The sequence below is a fragment of the Cottoperca gobio genome, chromosome 22, assembly GCF_900634415.1.
Source record: "Cottoperca gobio chromosome 22, fCotGob3.1, whole genome shotgun sequence".
Classification (NCBI taxonomy): domain Eukaryota; kingdom Metazoa; phylum Chordata; class Actinopteri; order Perciformes; family Bovichtidae; genus Cottoperca; species Cottoperca gobio.
The window spans coordinates 21366531-21384135 of record NC_041376.1 but is presented as its reverse complement, the minus strand read 5'-3'; positions in this window follow the sequence as shown (position 1 = coordinate 21384135).

The following is a 17605-nucleotide window of genomic DNA, read 5'->3' as shown; positions in this document are numbered from 1 at the left end:
ATGTTCCCACCGCAAACAACCTGGTTGATGCATCTTCCTTTGTAATAATCTGCTTGAGTCTTCTTCAGTGTTGGTAATGGAAATATTGTTTATACTGTTACATAGCTGGGAAGCTGGTTAGTTCATTGGGGGGCATCAATAAACTAAGAAGCATACCAAATGATTTTCAAGGCATGCAACATTTATTCTCTTTTCTGTTTTTCAGATGTCAGCGAAGAGCAAACAACTGAATGAAAATCAAATAATTGACCTCAGAGTTCAACACCAGCTTGGTGATACAACCTTTCTGTATATAACATTCTGAGACTTAAGTTTCAGCAGCCTCTCTAATAAAAAGCTCAATTTGACTTGATTGGCTGTAATAATAGCTAAATGATAGATACATTCATTAATTTTGGCCACTTGGGAGCAACATTGTCTGACATTTTATCACCTTAAACAATGAACTAGGAACTGTTTTACACCTCCAGCAGATCGACATCATTTTAGGTTGTGTTTCTGTCCACCTATAAAATGATTCATGGCTTTCTTCACCAGCTGGTCTCTGGCTCTGTCTGCTGTTTTGTGCTGAGCAGGTTCTGACATTGTGTCGATTGTTCTAGCTGATAACTGCTGCGGTTTACCAGGAGAGAGCAGAGAAGCAGGCTGGAAAACCAAAACGAGGAAGCTAAAAAGACTGCAGAGTTAGATGATGATTAGTAACCACCGAAAGCATCAGCACCATTAAAGCAACATTTTTAATTAACACAAAAATACCAATTGTTACATTTTTTGCTTTAAATGCATTTTTTAAAAACATTATCATTATAAAGTTCAACTTTCTGTCACAACCTCGGACACAGGTAAGGAAGACTCAAATACATGAAGCCAGAAACAGATGTAAAGTGTAAATCAAAATACTTGACTTGCAAACAGGTAGCACAGACTCAAAATGCTCACGAGGAGGGTACAAAAAATACACACTGGTTCAATACACTGGGACATAACCAAATGAGCTGGCACAAGACAAGGGGAGACAGGACTGTTTATACAAGAGGTGAGTGGGCACAGGTGGAAACAATCAAGGGCGGGGCAGACGCTGACGATGGTGGGAAACCACACAAAGGCAGGTATCTGGTATGAGGAACAAGGGGTAGATACAAAATAAAACAAGAAGTTCAATGACAGACAGTGACTGACAAGACTGGACGTAAGACACGGTGACTACAACATGAAAACTTTAACAAACTCGGCGAGACATGACTCTTTCAGCTACAACTCATCCGGTCAAAGGTTATTAAAGTAACAAAGGTGATAATAACTTTTCACATTTCCACATTTCCAACATGTCGTTTAGTGTCATGTGATGTGATGGCAACGTACGCCATTAGACTTAGATTTAGAATAAATCTTACAATATCAATCACCCATGTGCATTTGAACATCCATATCCCATTATTGAAAAGAAGATAATACATAATTCTAATATAGCCCCAAAAGAGTTCAAATTGATGCTGAAATACTTCTGAAACAAAACCGTTTGTAAACTCCTGCAAATTGAAATGTGTTTTTTTGGTGGGTTTTGCTCAGTTTACCCCATGTGTCAATGTACTGCAACACAAAGAGCATTAGTTAGTTTACATACTGTCAGTTAATGCTTTAGATGTATATCACGGATTGACCTTTGAAGATACTCCCCATCACATTCTAGTGGCGACACGTTGCAAAGGCTTTTATTGAAATTACCATGTGAATGTTTAGAAAACAAGGCCTATAAATTGAATCCAGTTCTTCAATAAGAACCTCACAGCTTGACTCTCAGAATCATTTTGTGGCTCGCTATCATTGGATATAATTGCAATGACCATAATCCTCCTGCAAAACAATTTATCATGAAACATAAAGCAAAGTGAGGCCCACACACCCCACACGCAGGGCCATCACTGAGAGCCAGTGGCTCCCCTTCTAGTTATATAATTGGGTATCGATAGCTCCACGATCTACTCCATTTCGCCTCTTTCCACTTGGGCGCGCAGCTAGAACGCCCAGAGAAGCCAATCACACTCCCCGCTGGCAGGGCGGGGTCCCGGCACCCCAGGGAGAACGTGCATGGACTCCCCCTTCCCATCCTCAAGTAATTGGATAAACTTCCCATGGAAAGTGAAGGAGAGAGAACTGAAAAAGAAGAGAGAAAGAGTTTGAGTTAGTACTAACAATTGAAAAGGTGATTCAGATTTCTTACAACTTGGGTATTATTTTCAGAGTCTTGACCCTTGTTTGCATCAGATAACATTGTAGTCACCAAAGATTGCTCGGATCTGGCAACACATCACTAAAAAGAAACATGAGCACTCAATCTGAAAGACTGTAAACAAGCCAACAGTTCATCAACATGATCTCATAGTATTTTTGACCAAAAGGTTCAGGAAACTTTGGAACCAGAGGAACTAAACCAGGAACTAAATAGTGCCTTTTACACATTGTTGTTTCCGTTACCACCGCATCTGAAAAACCGCAAAGATTTGCTAAACTTGAAAAATGATGGAATAAGAAATGACAGTCTCATTTAAAGATGTAATTTTCACATACAACACTCACTCATTCTGCTCTTCTTTGAATTTGTGTTTGAGTTAGATAAATAAATAAATGAAAAGAAGAAAGGTGACGAAGGTGAAGAATCTCTACAAATCTTATTTATTTAGTTTGTAACCCCCATGTAACATTCAGCCAGTCAAGTTTGAATTCTCCTGTTTACTGGCGTTTCTCTCTCATCATCTCAATCAATTAAATCACTAGCTCCTTCTCTATATGCTTGTTTGCTCACTCTGTAGCTCACTCTATAACAAAGCCTAACTTTTGTTTTTACTTTAAATAAACAAAAAGAAATCCACATATTATATTAATATTGTGGCGCTCAGTTCTTCCTTATTTTGTGAGGTTTTAATTTCCTTAATGTTTGACTAATCAGGGACAGTCAGCCAGGTAGTCAGGTAAACCTAAAAGAGAGTGCACTTATGTCGATAATAATCCCTCATTGCACAGGAAAACTGTGTACAAACACAGTAACCACGGGAGGTCAAAGCTCAAGCAGGAAGTGAGCTTTAGCTTTACAATTCATCTTACTGTCCAAATAAGAACCTCAAACCTGGAGGTATGTTCATAACACGTCACATTGAGACCTGCATTTAGCGATGCTGGCAGATTTCAGTTATTAACTTGAAGATATTATTATTATTAGTAACGGATGGGAACTACGAACAAAATAATTTGTAAAAAACATGTATTTATTCTCTAAAGCAGGAACTTGCAGGATATTTTTAGAAGACCTGTTATAAGAGAGTCTACAGTAGTGAACCCCTCTGGCTGTCCAGAACCACCTCTCCCTCTCTCTGCCTCCTCTCTTGCTCCCTTTGACACGTTCCATGTTCTCTCCCCCTTACAACCCACAGCCCAGTAATAATCAATGACCTGGAGCCGCTGACTTCACCTCTCACCCCTTCACCCCTCCCCCTCCTCCTAGCCCTCCACTTTCTTCAGCGTTTGGCTGGAACTAAGTCCAAGAGGAAGGGAGGAGGGGTTTGCGGTGGATGGTTGGATGGAGGACAGGTGGAGTCCAGCCCGGGGTCAGCTACGGGACCAGGCGTCACATAAATCAACCTGACGTGTTCAACCACGCCTGCCTGCCCAAGCCTGGGCACTCCAGCCAGTGCCAGGCCTTCTAGCTCTGAGGCCCGCCAGCACCCACACACCCCCTCGCACCCACCATCCCTAACCGTCACCACTCCCCCTGCGCCAAGGCTCGGTTCAAGGGGTGAGTTTGGAATGGGTCAGCAGATGAGCTTCAAGGCTTACAGGGTCCTTGGTCGGCTAGTCCACACGTGCTTTCTGGTATGTTGGGTACAATGCCAGAGACAAAGCCTGGTGGGGGTTGTGGAGAAAGGATGGTTGTTGCTAGAAGGCAAGATTTCATTGACGTAGTGCTTTGAGTCCGCTTTACAAAATTGTTATTACCACCATGTGAAGCTGATATTGCTCTTCATAATGGGATTTTATGGTGCAGCAATCAAGCTGGTGTTCGTTTAAGATGAAAGTGTAATAATGTTTGTCTGACAACTTAATTGGCTGACTGACCCTCAGAGTTCGGAGATTGAGCTATTGGACTCAATCTCCCATGATCCATTGTGTCAAGACCCTCCCTGATTTCCTTCAACCTGATATCCCTTTTAACACCTTGGTGTGAAAACTTTTCCTGCTCTGCTCTCTTCTCTCCACCTTCTCGGTGCCACAGCGGTTCCCTGACCGGTGTGTGGCAGCGGCCTACTGAAAGCCTTCTTCTTTTAACGGTACAGATATAGCACTAGCCTAAAATACTTCCGGATAGCCGGCACTGCTTTAGTGCATGCAGCGGCTCTCTATAGCCTCTCTATAACAAGTAGTTAGCAAGGAGCTAAGTGCATTCTGCAAGATAACAAATGGAGCGACCGGTCAGCTGATTGAGCTGTAACAGACAACAACAACGACATCTCGACCGGCAGCACACGGCAGCAACACGCTGTTTCCTTCAACCCAATGTTAGTGTTGTAAACACAGACAGAGTTGCATGAACACAAACATCTTCTTAACCCGGCACCATTATCATACACATTTTTTTTGATTGCTTACTATTAGATATTGTGTATTTGACATTTATTATCTTCTTAATAAATTATGTTTGGAATATACATGCTGGTTTGTTTAATGTTGTACATTAGTGAGTATTGCCAGCCTCTACTAATAAAAAAATCAGAAATCCTTCATCCTTTACTAATATTGATATAGTAATTTTGTTCATAGATTAATTTAATTATTAATCAGATTTCCTAATCATTGTCTAGTATATATTATGAGACTATTTCATGAGTCTACATGAACTGGTTATCATTTTCCTCGGAATAAGAGCTGGTGCCCCTAGAGGTGACTTGGTGTAAGTTAAATCACACTAATTAATATAATTAATAAATATAATAATTACCAAAAATAAATGTGATAACTGTATTTGATAAAGTATTCATAAAATCATATTGATAATATCTGGCACTGCAATGAAGTGCCAGATATTATCAATATGATTTTATGAATACTCGTAGTTTTGTTAATATTAATTATCATGAACATTTGTTTACAACCAGACTTACTCATACCAAACCCATTATTATCATTATTATTACTATTACTATTACTATTATTATTATTATTATTATTATTATTATTATTATTATTATTATCATTATTAATATATTCACATTATTCTATACTTCAAATGTTACCCTCATTATATTTTTCTCTTGTTTTTGTTATTTACATGCTGCAATGTCAGAGATAGGAAACTGGGAAAAGATGTTTATAAATTACTCATTAGTAATTACTCTAAATACATTACTTTACTAACTATTCGACTACAGAGGTAATTAGCCACATTACCAATTACAATACTTACGTTACTCAGACATATGACAGCTGAAAACTGCCACACCCACACATCACATATTCTGTTGTCAATGTGGAGACAGCGGAAACTCTGTATTGTAGTTTGACAAGCAGTTTGACCTGCCTATGATTTGGATTACAATTCCTCCAAACTAAACAACAATATGTTTGGTTATATTCCTCATCAGTCTCACTCTCTACAATCATTTCCTATCTGCTATCTACAGTCAGATATCAAATAATTGCATAAAATACTCCAAAGTAAATATAGAAAAAGGGGCATGGTTTGGGTTTGAAAGAACTGCTTGGTTAGGGTTTGGTAAAACTCATGTTTTGGGTTAAAACAGAAAACCTAAAAGAATGTGGTTGTGGTAAAGAGTAACCAACAATGACGAAAATGGCAAATTAGTGGTTTCCATATTAAAGTGACATGCTTTGTCTTCTTTCCACACAAACCTCCTCCCTATGAAGTGTTGGGTCTCTGTTGTTGACAGCACTGAGACCTTTGACAGCGTGAAGATTGGAAGAGAAGGTCTGAGAGTCGTCTTCTCAGCCTGCTGAGTTCCACTCCTCGTCAACCTCATCTGCTCGTTCGGAGGTCTGATGAAGCTGGTTTCTTGTTGCAAAGGTTAGAAGATTAGAAGCAGCTTTTTCTCAACAACAATCTGTAGGTGTGAACAGTGTTGTCGCACACTTCTGGCCTTAGAGCAACATTGTGGCTAATAATACATTGAGCCACAAATATGACCTTGATGTCTTGTTTAGGTCGGTCATCTAAACAGTCTTAGCACACTGGTTGATACAGATCTCAGGCTTTCTGCAAAGCAAAAAGACTGTGAGTACCTGTATTTAAAGGGATTAATGTGTTCACACAATCGATTTGCATATCATACCCTTCACATTCTTGTTTAATGGTGGCAGGAACATTTACAGAACAAGTTGTTTTCAGTTTGGAAGCCAAGTGCTCTCCTTCCAAATAATGACACATTAAAGTCAGCATTCTCAGGGGCCTTTTATCTGCTTCTCAAGCTATCTTCCTGAAGTTCTTGTTAATGCATTTTCCCACTTCTGCTCTCAAATTCATTATTTTTCCCACTAATCTCCGGAGTGGATAAAAACGCCCTAAATCCTTCAAAAATGTTTCCTGCCAAGTGTCTGAAAAAAATATTATTGCCCCTATTAAATTAATGCTCACTGCCAATAAACTATTGATATCTTCACTCCTTCAAAGTTGGTCTCGCACCTGGGACTGCAGGGAGGGAAACTGAAAAAGATTTTGAGGAAAGGAAAAGAAACAGTTGAGGGCAAATTAAATTGCCATCTTGAACTCGTCTGTTAAGGATTAGTAGTTAATTGTAATTTGCGTGCCGTGTCCCCGGCCGTTGTCGAAGTGTTGCTGTAAGTCGTCTGCCAGCCGGTGATAGAATACTCACTGCTCCTGCTCTCATAATTGGCAGAAGAAGAAGAATCACGGAGACTCAGATTACAATCCGCAGAAGAAGCCGGGGGCAGCGTGAGTGGAGTTTGGTTTTCTTCAACAGGTTTGACACTGCATAACATAACCTGCTTCAAAGAGTCTTTGTTTGTCGCCAACTGTTTGCCACGTCCTCCATCTTGCCCTTTACAAGGCAGGGAGACAGGAAAGTGTATCAATTAGCAGTCGACGAGTAGGAGTCATGCATGGATGAAATACAGTATGATGTGTGTGTGTGTGTGTGTGTGTGTGTGTGTGTGTGTGTGTGTGTATGTGTGTGTGTATGAACATAATCAATGCCCATAAGAAAACTTGTATATCCATCAAAAACTCAACATTTTAATAAGTGGTTTGAAAATTTTTCTTTTGTCACATTTCCTATTCTAACACACTTTTTACACACATCACCACATCTTGACTAAAAATGCAAGCAAGTTTAGTAAACTGTTTGTGTGAACATGATCTAAACGGATCTAAAATTGTATTACCTTTTTCGATTTCTTGAGTTTATGAAACCAATTTAGGATAAATAAAAAAAACTCAGATACATTACAGTTCATTTAGCTGACGCTTTTATCCAAAGTGACGTACAAAAAGTGCAAACAATCATGAGGATACAACTCCGAACAACAAGAATCTTGTAAGTACAATAGCTTCAAATAGGTACAATCGTTTAAGTGCAGAGCACTATCTTCAAATAGATACATGGCTGTCATGCTTAAATATGTACAGTACAACAGAAATATGCTAAATAACTTATGCAGTTACTTACGATGTACACGGCAGGTACTAACAATTTGACCGTTTGTTACCCGTAATGGCCAAAACAAAGTTTGTCTTGATGGAGGCGTTGCAGGACAGGTCATGGAGTTCATAAAATCGAAACAGTTGATTCCCTTAACATCTCCCTCTAGGGTAGGGGTCTTCAACGTTTTTCAGTGCTGTAAGAAACTTTGAAATATTATCCGACAGATTACATTTTTCCATAGCTTGAGAACACGAGGACGTAGCACAATGAAAGTGCTGGTGGAACATCTCTAACATAGAGACGTGAGTCAGGTCTGGGTCAGGTACGTGCGACGGCCGTGGAGCGGCGCAAATTTATTTTAGTTCACCCCTCTCCTTTCCTCCACTCTCTAACTGTAGGTGTGTGTCGCCGCCCTTCGCAAAGTACAGCGGAGGAGGTAATGTGAATGCATGTGCAAAGCAAAAAAAATATTGTTAAATTAAAAAAAGATATTTACATTTTTAATTTTTTTTATTGAAGACGTATGCTTTAGTGCGAAGGGGACATTTTGTTTAGAGTGTGGTGGAATAAAGCTCATGGAGTGTCCAGAATAAAAAGGGTTCATCCTCTGGGCCCATAAATAATTAACCATATTAAGTCCAAATCAGTCAAGTAGTTGTGGAAGTGTTGCTCTAAAGCAACGTGTTGGAGGGATGGAGAAACAACACACACATATGTATTACTTAGACAGTAGGAAAAATTGGGTGAGTGGGTGCAGTCAGCCAGGTTTGCGTTGACGTGTTGGCATGCATACTTGAATATGTGGGTGTAATAGGAAGATTAGTAATCAGGCATTCAATTCCCCACCGCTGACCTCTGCGCTGCCATTAGCACCACATAGAGGAGCTTTTAGAGGAAATCTAATCCGTTTTGCATGGGATCTGTACACTTCAGAGCACTGCAAGATGCACATTCCATACACCCCTGCACTCACACACACTGTTCACGTGATAAATTCTCCCCAATGTTCACCAGCTTGTTTCTAACTTTGTCTGCTTTTTGGACAGGTACACAGTTTACAATGGGATAACATTTTTTATTGCCGTTCGTAAGAGTGATGAGACTGAACCAAAATAGTAAAGTTTTAAAAACAAAACAATGAGCTAAAGGACGTTAAAACGCTCTGTACAGCTGAGGTGAACAGAGGTGTCCTCACATCAAACATACTCATTTGAGTCATTTTTCATATTTAAATATAAGGCATAATTCCACAATAGACTATAAAATAATAAAAACATGTTTGACATCACCGATAGGTTTCTCAAAAGATATTTGAAGTACAGGCTTGGCTTTGTTAGTTACAGTTAGTTACAAGTTTATGGTACTTTCTTCTTATTGGAACACTTCATCCTTTCAGCTCCACATCCCAACATCATATATCAGATGGTTTGGCAAAAAGATAAAAAAAAATATCAAGAGAAAAGAGCACCAGCACACTGAAAGTACAATTATGATGTTTTTCACTTTACGTTTTTAGATAGGTCTAATATTCAACATGTGCCCAACAAGACCCATATATACTCCTGATTCAATCCAGGCACAAGTCCCAGGTCAATCTTGTCAGTTACATCAACATGTGTACATGCATTTTGTCTAAATAAATTGCTGAACAGTAACTATTGAGAATCAAACGTTTTCTAGATGGATCTTTAGTCATTTTTAGTTGACTTGAACAAGTCAGAGACTTCGTTAGCCCTCTGTCCATCCTGAGGCCGACTTAGAGAGACAATTATAGATTTGTTTTGCCTCTTGAATTTTCCTTCCCTCATTTCTTTCCCCCAAAATGAAATACTGTAGAGCTGAAGTTTTGTTATGACATTAACAACTAAAGAAAGAAATGCAGGCTTTACATCCAAATTAAAAAAATTATATAATAACATAATATATACTACACAAATGTAGATGAGCATTCCAGTAATCAGTATATAACATCACAGCCCATTAATTGATAATGTTGTATTCTCTCATATCTGTCATGCTATCAGAAGCACCCATTTAAACTTAAAGGACTCATTTAACAACAAATATAACCAGTGACTGTGATAACATCAATAGTATATTTCCTCTGTTCTCCTCAATATATTTATTTCTCATAACAATCCCCCCCCCCACCTTTCCTCATTAATTTTAATGGTGTGTCAAATAGAAAGGGTAACAGGACTCATCTCATATCTTCTCTTCATATATCTCCTAAGATAACAACGTTAAAGTGAAATGATATTGCAAAGACCTTTGCCAAACACCAATTTCATTATCTTACCATCTTGATAAAACAAACAGCACAGATCTCCAGTCAAACAGAGGCTCAGAGCTCAGCTTGTGGGTGGTGTGAAACTGCAGCTAGAGAGGAAACTCCAGATGACTTTGGACAGCAGTTTTATAGTGGTAGAGGGGAGATGATATAAGACCAGACCACGGACCAGAATATACATATCCTGACAAGGCTCACTCAGGTCCTTCAATGTCTGCAACAGGATACTCCACATGTTTTATCAGTCTATGGTTACGAGCAACATCTTCTACGCGGCAGGATGCTGGCAAAACAGCCAAACTAGAAAGCACCTCAGCAACAGACTTATTCAACCCTGGTGTTTTAAGGAGCAATAAAGGAAATCACAACTCTGCTCTTTGCACATCCAGAACATATAAGAACACTCAAACAACTCGAAAAGCACACTGTAATGTTGTTCATATTGAACAATTTATACTTATTTTTTAATCTGTGTTTGTTCATATTCATTGCTTCATATTAATGTATCTGGCTGCTTTGAGGCTTTAATTCCCCTCCGGGGATTAATAAAGTCAACTATGAAAAAATAATTGAAAGAGTAAGCAGTATTTATCAATTTCTTTCTACCATTGAACTGATACTTTTTTTGTCCATGGAGGGCAAACTTTTAGATACTTTGGTGGCCTCAGGTGCCAGTTCCACCAGGCTTATTTTCAAACCTCGGATTCAGGAGACGCAATGTGGATTTGTCTTTGTTGTAGAAAGAGTAAGCCCATCCATGTTCTTCGTGGACTCAGAGAAGGCACATGACCCTGTTTGCTGGGGTATCTTGTGGAGGTACTGTGACAGCACGGTAACGTGGTCGCTACTTCTAGCCATGTGGTCCTCATGCAACCGGAGTCAGAGCTGTGTCCGTATTCTCAGCAGGAAGTCTAAGTTGCAGTTGGAGAGAGAGATTCCAAATTGGAAAAAGCTACCTTACTAGCTGTGTTGCAACATCCAATTTGAGCTGCTCTGCCAGAGTATAAACTCCTCCAATAAAGAGTTGCACAGATGTGGATGGCATAAATACATTACCTTGAATGAACTGTGTTAACTTTTTGTACATTTAGCTGTTGTTAGTGCAAGTGGTCATTAGCTTCCAACACCATCTATTTGGTGAGGACATGACAGCAGACAGATAAAGTAAACTATTTGTTGTTGAAGAAAGCAAAGGAGATGATGGAGAACTAACTGGAGCTAAAAGGAAAATAAATGTTGCACAAAAACACCCAAAATGGATGGTGATGATGCTCCTAGACGTGTAAATGGGCTTTTTTTTGCCAACATGTTAACAACCTGATAAACCAATAATCTCTCTACCTTCTCGTGGTAAAAAATTATTTGAATAAACTTTAATATTTAAGCAAAAAAGCTGTTCAGTCACAACAAAAGGTTCTTGTTCCCGTGAACCTTACATCTTTGCTAACAGTTCCTCCTCTGGTATTCCGAAGATAAACACATCGGAAAGAAAACTGGTTTGGAGAAGGAGAAGAAAAAGTACAGGTGCTTACAACTTCCTTCTCTTCTCTTAACATTCCCCCATGTCCCCCTCTACCTTTTCACCCCCTGCCATCTCACCTCTCAGTACCTCCTCCCCCCGCCCTCCTTATCCTCCCCATCCTCTGTCTCATTTCCAAACCATTACACTGTTCTGCTCAGCTGAAGCGCGTCCATATATTCTTAAAGGGCTGGTTAAACTTAATCATTAGGCTAACAAGCTCCTTGCCCTCCAAATGATCATCCGAAGAATTAAAGGGATTTGTTCTGGAAGGTGAACCAGTGACTGGGATGAGAGGCACAAAAGATGCTGAGAGAGGAGAGAACAACGGTTCGCTGTTTTCCTTCAAAGTCCAAATTAATAGGATCAACTTTGCAATATTTAATCACTCGGAGGTCGCCAACAGAAATACACAACTCTACAGACACTTGGCTGTATTTATTACATTATTGTTGAGTACTTATGAAGGTATTTTGACAACTGGTGCTTCTGAGTAACAAACTGCTTTTTCATAACAAACATTTTGCATCTTTTTTTCTTGTCAAATCCATGGCACCTTTTTGTTCTTCGTAAACACAGGCAGGACATAACTAGTTTGTTCAAGATCTTAGTTCTGCATTAATTAATCAATTAATCATGAATCAATCAATCTTTATAGATCACATTTTATTTAATCAGAATCAGAATTTGATTTACCTCTCTGGGAACCATCACCTTATCGTGGTGGAGAGGTTTGTGTGTCCCTATGAACCTGAGAGCTGTGTTGTCTGGAGCCTAGTGCTCCTGGTAGGGTCTCCCAAGGCTAATTGGTCTCAGGTGAGGGGCCAGACTAAGAATGGTTCAAAAACGACTTCATGAAAGAAAGGGAAAGGAAAGGAGAGACCCTGCCCGGAGGAAGCCCGGGGCCCCCGTCTGGAGCCAGGCCCAGAGGGAGGGCCCGACAGCGAGCGCCTGGTGGCCGGGTTTGCCACGGAGCCCGGTCGGGCACAGCCCGAAGAAGCTACGTGGTGCCTCCCATCCATCCATCCTGTGGGCCCACCACTCATGGGAAAAACCGCTGGGGTCGGGTGCGCTGTCACATGGGTGGCAGTGATGGTCAGGGACCTCGACGGACCAGACCCGGGCAGCAGAGGCTGGCTCTGGGGACGTGGAACGTCACCTCTCTGTGGGGGAAGGAGCCGGAACTAGTGCGGGAGGTGGATCGCTACCAGTTGGATCTGGTGGGGCTTACCTCCACGCACAGTCTTGGCTCTGGAATCGTACTCCTGGATAGGGGTTGGACTCTATTCTTCTCCGGAGTTGCCCAAGGTGTGAGGCGTCGGGCCGGGGTGGGGATACTCACTAGCCCCCGGCTGAGCGCCGCTACGTTGGAGTTTATCCCGGTGGGGGGGGAAAACTCTGACTGTTGTTTGTGCCTATGCCCCAAACCGCAGTTCTGAGTATTCGGCCTTCTTGGAGACCCTGAATGGAGCCCTGCAGGTGGCTCCAGTAGGGGACTCCGTAGTCTTGCTGGGAGACTTCAACGCACACGTGGGAAACGATGGAGACACCTGGAGAGGCGTGATTGGGAGGAAGGGCCTCCCTGATCTAAACCCGAACGGTCGTTTGTTGTTGGACTTCTGTGCTAGTCATGGAATGGCCATAACAAACACCATGTTCGAACATAAGGATGCTCATAAGTGCACGTGGTACCAGAGCACCCTAGGCCAAAGGTCAATGATCGATTTCGTAATCGTATCATCTGATCTGAGGCCGCATGTTTTGGACACTCGGGTGAAGAGAGGGGCGGAGCTGTCGACTGATCACCATCTGGTGGTGAGTTGGATCAAGGGGTGGGGGAAGACTCTGGACAGACCTGGTAAACCCAAACGGGTAGTGCGGGTGAACTGGGAACGTCTGGAGGAAGCCCCTGTCCTGGGGATCTTTAACTCACACCTACGGCGGAGCTTTTCAGCCATCCCTGTGGAGGTTGGGGGCATTGAACCTGAGTGGGCGATGTTCAAAACCTCTATTGCTGAAGCTGCGGTGATGAGCTGTGGTCTCAAGGTCTTAGGTGCCTCAAGGGGCGGTAACCCTCGAACACCGTGGTGGACCCCGGTGGTCAGGGAAGCCGTCCGACTGAAGAAGGAGTCCTTCCGGGTTATGTTATCCGGGAGGACTCCGGAAACAGTTGCAGGGTATCGAAGGACTAGAAGGGTGGCAGCTTCTGCCGTGTCAGAGGCAAAGCAGCGGGTGTGGGAGAAGTTCGGAGAAGCTATGGAGAAGGACTTTCGATCGGCACCAAGGTGCTTCTGGAAAACCATCCGGCACCTCAGGAGGGGGAAGCGAGGAACCATCCAAGCTGTGTACAGCAAGGGTGGGACCCTGCTGACTTCAACTGAGAAGGTTATCGGCCGGTGGAAGGAGCACTTTGAGGAACTCCTGAATCCGACTAACACGCCCTCTATGGTTGAGACAGAGCTGGAAGCTGATGGGGGATCATCATCAATTTCCCTGATGGAAGTCACTGAGGTAGTCAAACAACTCCACAGTGGCAAAGCCGCAGGGGTTGATGAGATCCGTCCAGAAATGCTGAAGGCTTTGGGTGTTGAGGGGCTGTCTTGGTTGACACGCCTCGTCAACATTAGGTGGAAGTCTGGGACAGTGCCTAGGGGTTGGCAGACCGGGGTGGTGGTTCCCTTATTTAAAAAGGGGGACCAGAGAGTGTGTGTCAACTACAGGGGTATCACACTTCTCAGCCTCCCTGGTAAAGTCTACTCCAAGGTACTGGAAAGGAGGGTTCGGCCGGTAGTCGAACCTCTGATTGAAGAGGAACAATGCGGATTCCGTCCTGGTCGTGGAACAACGGACCAACTCTTCACTCTCGCAAGGATCCTGGAGGGGGCCTGGGAGTACGCCCATCCGGTCTACATGTGTTTTGTGGATCTGGAGAAGGCGTATGACCGGGTCCCCCGGGTGATACTGTGGGAGGTGCTGCGGGAGTATGGGGTGAGGGGGTCACTTTTGAGGGCCATCCAATCCCTGTACGCCCAAAGCGAGAGTTGTGTCCGGATACTCGGCAGTAAGTCGGACTCTTTTCCCGTGAATGTTGGCCTCCGCCAGGGCTGCGCTTTATCACCAATCCTGTTCGTGATGTTCATGGATAGGATATCGAGGCGTAGTCGTGGAGGAGAGGGGTTGCAGTTCGGTGACCTGAGGATCTCATCGCTGCTCTTTGCAGATGATGTGGTCCTTATGGTATCATCGGTCTGTGACCTTCAACAGTCACTGGATCGGTTCGCAGCCGAGTGTGAAGCAGTTGGGATGAGGATCAGCACCTCCAAATCTGAGGCCATGGCTCTCAGCAGGAAACCGGTGGATTGCCTACTCCGGGTAGGGAATGAGCCATTACCCCAAGTGAAGGAGTTCAAGTACCTCGGGGTCTTGTTCGCGAGTGAGGGGACAATGGAGCGAGAGATTGGCCGGAGAATCGGAGCAGCGGGGGCGGTATTACAGTCACTTTACCGCACCGTCGTGACGAAAAGAGAGCTGAGCCAGAAGGCAAAGCTCTCAATCTACCGGTCGATCTTCGTTCCTACCCTCACCTATGGTCATGAAGGCTGGGTCATGACCGAAAGAACGAGATCACGGGTACAAGCGGCCGAAATGGGTTTTCTCAGACGGGTGGCTGGCGTCTCCCTTAGAGATAGGGTGAGAAGCTCAGCCATCCGTGAGAGACTCGGAGTAGAGCCGCTGCTCCTTTACGTTGAAAGGAGCCAGTTGAGGTGGTTCGGGCATCTAGTAAGGATGCCACCTGGGTGCCTCCCTAGGGAGGTGTTCCAGGCACGTCCAGCTGGGAGGAGACCCCGGGGAAGACCCAGGACTCGGTGGAGAGATTATATCTCCTCACTGGCCTGGGAACGCCTCAGGATCCCCCAGTCGGAGCTGGAGGATGTGGCCCGGAGAAGGGAAGATTGGGGTTCCTTACTGGAGCTGCTGCCCCCGCGACCCGATCCCGGATAAGCGGTAGACGATGGATGGATGAAGAATTTGATTTATGCCAAGCAGGTTTTCACATACAAGGAATTTGCTCTGCTTTCCTTTGCCTGTGCAAAGGTGCATACATAAACATAGTAGGATAAATTAAAAATAAGAGCAAATACAGAAATATTACTAATAAGAAAACTTCTCGTCTCAACCAGGGATGAGACAGGTTAATGTAACGTGTAGATGGGGGGGAGACAGTGTCAGTGTGGGTCTCTGGCCTTGTTGATGAGGCCAACTCCAGAGGGGAAGAAACTGTCTTATGTGTGAGGTTTTGGTCCTGATGGACCGCCGCCTCCTGCCGGATGGGAGTGACTGGAAAAGTCTTTGTCCAGGGTGGGAGGGGTCTGCTGCAATCTTACCTGCACGCTTCCGGGTCCTGGAGGCGTGCAGGCTCTGGAGGGATGGCAGATTGCAGTTGATCACCTTCTCCGCAGAGCGAATGACACACTGCAGTCTGACCTTGTCCCGGTCAGTGGCAGCAGCGTACCAGATGGTGATGGAGGAGGTGAGGATGGACTCGATGATGGCAGTGTAGAAGTGCACCATCATCGTCTTTGGCAGGTTATATTTCCTTAGCTGTTGCAGGAAGTACATCCTCTGCTGTGCTTTTTTGATAAGGGATATTGGGATATTGATATTGATTCTGATGGTCAACTCCCACTTCAGGTCCTGGGCGATGATGGTACCCAGGAAGTGTAAGGACTCCACAGTGTCAACAGGGGAGTCACACAGGGTGATTGGGACAGATGTGGCTGGGCTCTTCCTGAAGTTCTTAATCATCTCCACTGTCTTTAGAGCATTGAGCTCCAAGTGGTTCACACTGCACCAGGTCAATCTCCCACCTGTAGGCCAACTCATCCCCACCAGAGATGAGTCTGATGAGGGTGGTGAGGCAAGCCTCAAGTGACTGTTCAAGGTACTGCAGTTTGTGAACATCCGCATTGGCATCACTGCTCAAACCAGAGAACTAGAAGTTTTTTATTTCATGTTAGCTGGCTAATGTACTTTCCAAATGTATTACCAGAGAGCATTTCAGACTGTAGTCAATCATCTGGAAATTTAAATACAATTAAAATCTTCATTATTGTAGGAATAAATATTCTTGCCACAAGTGGCAGCGCTGAGCACAGTGGTGGAGAGCATCAAATCAGTCTGTGAGCAAGAAGAAACGATGCAGCTTGCTGAGTTTTAAAAGGCCTCTGTTGGGTCTAATGGATTTCACCCACACTCCATCTGTGTAAATCAGGTTTTTGTTGCTTTTTATACACAACATGGACTTGAAACTATCTGAGTTGTAGCTGCAAAGTTTCACGGCAGTCTGGCAGCATGGATCAAAACTACTATTCACCATAATCTTGAGCAATACACACACACACACATACACACAATTGTACACAAGAGGTTGGTAGACAATGAAAGTAGCTAATGGAGAACACCGAGCCATCAGTGTTGAAAGTGGAGAGTGTGCCAGAGTTTCCATTCCTCTCTGTAGTGCAGGCTCTGTCCCCAGTATCACAGTTAATTGTCTTTATTGTCTGCAGTGCTCCAACCAATATATTATGCTAATGTCAGCGGCTACGCTTGCTATGTACTATTTATTCGCTCCCTGATAGCACTCAACGCACATACATGTTTTCTTTTAGACCATCTGGCTCAGCATGTATGACCCTGCTCGGAAATGCATGTATGTGCTAATTAATTAGCATAGCTCAGGAAGCAATTATACTGTGATGTGGTCCCTCCCGACAACATCCCCCCACCCACACACCCCTACACACACACACACACACACACACACACACACACACACACACTAGCCCTCTCTCTTACTAGTCTTTCCATGGCACTTGAACACACTTCATTAGCTTTGATGTGTGGAAGAGTGAGCGGCGGTTCGGAGTTGCTGTCACTCAGCATCTGTCCTCGGCTGTTTCTTCAACTGAAGCTGGACGGGCCAAAAGGGCTGCGTTCTGGGGCCTTGTGTCAAACACTACGGCAGAGAAGCCAGGGCTTGATGCAAATACACACATGTTCACACAAAGTAAAGCATGTTTGCCTGTCTGAGTAAACCAAGTGACAACAAACAGAAAAGTTTGCATGCCA